We start from the raw sequence: 4,353 nt of genomic DNA on the forward strand, positions 1-4,353 counted from the left end.
AGTGTTTCCTAATGCTTAAAATAAGCTCTAAGAGAGATATTCATATTTCTCAAATGCTTTATAGAAATTGCAGTTTCTTCTTATTATACCAGATTATTGGATATCCAACAAGTGATATGATTCATGTGAAAATAACATATAAATTTAAGTTATTGTTAAATGGGTATAAATTTCTATACTTGATGAATACCTACACACCTCTTACGTGATCTGAGTAGAATCCTCTGCCCTTATTCTGCTGTGATACAACTCAATGGAAGACATTCATATATGCAACATAATTTCATAGATTTAGGTAATTTTAGCTTAAACCAAAAATGTATTTTAAGGCATTAAATAGTTAATGTATAATTGCCAGAATTATTAATTTTCATAAATAACAGTGACTTTATGGTTTACATATAACATATAAAACAAGTTTGGGCAACACCTAGAAGCATAGCTATATAATCTACTTCTTTTCCTCTCCAAAGAAAGGATATTGAAAGATAAATAAATCAAAAGCAGATTATCCCCAAAATTACAAGATGGGGGCAAATGTAGCTTTACAGTTGTGGGGATGTGAAACAGAGATTTTCTTATATATTATTCATTATCAATTGTTGTATTATTTCCATGCCAACAATGGTGAATACAAACAGTTGTGAGGACATGAAATGCAGTTTTTATTGTATTATTACTTACTAATTATTGCATTATTTTTCATACAAACAACTGTAAACTAACTTTTCCATACTGTGTAATTAAGCCTGCTTTTATTCTTGTGAATATTTGAAAAAATTAAAACTTGATTCCTTATTAAGAACATGACTTGTGAAAGAGATTTTCTTATGTTTTGCAATGCAATGAATAAACCCTATCATTATGAATATACATTACCACACCACAATTAAATTTTGTGTGTCCCATCAATTGTCCTAACATAGACATACTGTCTATAAAGAGCATTGCATACTTAAATAAGCATTAACTAATTATTTGTGTGTAAGTTTACATGTGTTTTTTCTATCATTTATTAAATTGAGAAAATTTTGCATAGGTGTGGATAGTACAATTTGATTTAGGATGCTTGCTAAGAAGACGGCATGGAAACTCTGAGTTGGAGACACTCCCATATTTTACTTTATGAAAAAAAACCAATGCTTGTTAAGGAAAGTTTGTTTTCTATAATAACTTTCTCTGAAGGAAGCATAGTTATTTAAAATTATTCCAATGAATTGACATTTTTACTTAATAGATGGATAGAAATAAGCATTTGTTTTGAATAGTGATGGTGGTGGTAGTGGATTTCATAATATAAAGTAGGGGTGTCAAACTCATTTTCACTGAGGGCCACATCAGCCTCGAGGAAGCCTTCAAAGGGCCTAATGTAATTTCAACTCCTTAACAGTTAAGGGGTAGTTACATCTATACAGTTTTGAAATTATTTTGGCCCTATGGAGGCAACTGCAAGGCTGATGTGGCCCCTGGTGAAAATAAGTATGACACGCCTCATAGACAGCATTTTAAAGGGTTGACCCAGTATTTTTTCCCCCCTTCTCTTATGTCTGAGTTTATTTAGCATTACAAAAAGACTGGTGGTGTCACTGGTAATTAAGAGTAGAATGTTTAAATAGTTCAAAATAGACTTTGGTGTATCAATCCAGCAGCGTTACCAGTGAACGCTCCATAAATCTTTCATAGCCAACTGCCAGTTTTGTCAACATGTAGTTTTGGGATTTGTTGTCGTGTGGAGAAAGTTTAGACACACAACCATTTAAGACTGTGAAGACCTGCTCTTAGCAACCACATCCTAGACACTAGTCCCTTCCTCTTGCTTTGATCCTGTTTCTATGAATTAAAACCATGTTCAATTGAACTTCTTAATCACAAGGTCTGTCTTTCATAATACATATAGGAAGAGAACCTTACAAGCAAAAATATATAAATAATATCACAATCTTCTGGTGCACAACATATCTCCAAGAGGCCATCACAGTACTTCATATTCCATTGGAAAGCAATAAAGTACTGTAATTGAAAAGCCCTTTAACACAGATATTTACTATGAGGCTAACTTCAAAATTGAAACCCTAACATAATTTCAAAGGCAAGGACAAGCGTCACTTACCTTAAGTAGTGATGGGAAAGATAGATGCGAGGTATGAGTGTTATTATCAATCAATTGATGGCTGAGGTGGATAAATGGTGAGCCTTTACATACCTTGTCTAATGTGCTATACATACTCACCATGTCATTCAGCTTCAAAATGATGGTGCTTGAAACAGTTGTTTGCATTCTATTGCTTGTTCTCTGCTGTGAGTTTTAATTTTTTTAGTGATTTATGTTTTTTGTGTTAAAAGATATTTTTGTTTCTTTTCCCTTTTATGGGAGGTGTGATTCCTCCCCGACAATTTGGCAAGGAGGAGAAATGGAAAATAGAATTAATACAGTAGTGTGTGCCAGTGCCTGGGGAGCAGAATGTGGTCTTTATGTGTGCTGCCAGTCTGTGTATGTGCGTTCATTACAATAGGGAGACAGATGGGTTAGAAGAATCAAATTAAATTATGAACTAGGAAGTTATGTAGTTGGCAGTTTCACCTGGTTCAACCCAATATGTAAAAGATCATTTTGGAGCAAAGAGCCTCAGTATTAATCTAATAAGTGCCACCTGTAGCATCCAGAAGTATCACTTTTTTAATAAGAGGAAAATTGAAGCCCAAAATAACATCATGAGGAAATTAAAATACATGTGAGTGAGAGTTACATCATTATCAAAATAATTTGAGTCTGCTTCAGTTCAATAAAAGTAAATACATATTGCAAAAACCCTGATACTTTATTACTGAGTACAAAAGTGAATTGTGATACTGTCATAAGAAATTAAGGCATGCTTGAGTGTTGCAACATCCAAAACTACTTATCTGGGGTTAGACTAATAAATGCATTGAAAGAAAATATTAATATCTTTCTTTATATATTAGTTTTGGTTAAAACTTACACAAATATGCCCTGGCTGGTGTAGCTCAGTGGATTGAGCATGGGCCTGTGAACCAAAAGTTTGCGGTTCGATTCCCAGTCAGGGCACATGCCTGGGTTGCAGGCCAGTTCACAGCAGGGGACGCACGAGAAGTAACTATACACTGATATTTCTTTCCCTCTCTCCTTCCCTTCCCTTCCCTTCTAAAGATAAATTTTTTAAAAATTATAAAACTTACACAAAAAATGTTAGGAAAATATACTAAATATATAAAATTTGTACAAATAGAAGTAAATTCTCATTTCCATAATAGCGGTTTGAAATGATTTACTAGTTTCTATAGCCCTTAAATTTAATTGAGAAACTATGTTAATGAAGTATTCTGATTTGGAACAGGTATGAATTACATTCTTTAACTATTTATATAAAAGAAATCACAATATACTCTAAGCCCGGGGAATCCAACCTTTCGGCATCTCTGGGCCACACTGGAAGAAGAAGAGTTGTCTTGGGCCACACATTAAATACACTGTGACACGTAATCACAAAAACATCTCAGGATGTTTTAAGTGAAGTTATGATTTTATGTTGGGCTACATTCATAGCCATTTTGGGCTGTATGTGGGCTGCATGTGTCCCACGAGTTACACCTTGGTTACCCCTGGAAGGCATGTAAATTATGAAGGCAATGTCCCATAATCTTAGTTGCCTGCATTTAATAGAGATTAAAAGCATTGATGCTGTGAAGACAATGATTATAAATGTGCTTTTTCAGAATCAAGATATTAGAGCGGTCAACCCAACTGTGAATCAGTGACATCTCTACTGTGTACCAGAGATTGACAGATTTTTGTCATTGAATCTTTAGCAGAATTTAATCAAATCAGTTTGTTGGATTAACTAACTTAAATCCTATAAAATGGGGACCAATAAAAGATTAACACGATGTGTTTTGAAATTAAGTTATACAAAAAGGAATGCATTATAGTAAAAGTGTTAACATAATAAATAATGTATTTGTGTTGTTCTAAGCTGCTAAATTGGTGAGAATTTGTTAAGGCAGAAAGAGAAAACCAATATGCTAGTATAAATAATTAGTGCTATAAATTCTTCTAATCACTTTCTTAGCTACATTGCATAGATTTTGATATATTATGTTTTACTTTTTCTTTCTTCCATTTGAATATATTTTAACATTTGATTCATATACTGTTTAGGAAACAATTTTAAATTCAAAATGATTTCAAGAGTTCTCTGTTATATTTCTGTTACTGATTTCTAGTTTCATTCTATTATCTTCAGAGAACACACTCTGTGGGATTTTATTCTTTTAGCCTTCTTCAGGCTTTTTATTACTCTAAATATATGGTCAAACTCGGTGAATATTCTATGC

The sequence above is a fragment of the Artibeus jamaicensis genome, unplaced genomic scaffold (assembly GCF_021234435.1).
Source record: "Artibeus jamaicensis isolate MK-2021 breed Jamaican fruit bat unplaced genomic scaffold, CSHL_Jam_final scaffold_1283, whole genome shotgun sequence".
Classification (NCBI taxonomy): Eukaryota; Metazoa; Chordata; class Mammalia; order Chiroptera; family Phyllostomidae; genus Artibeus; species Artibeus jamaicensis.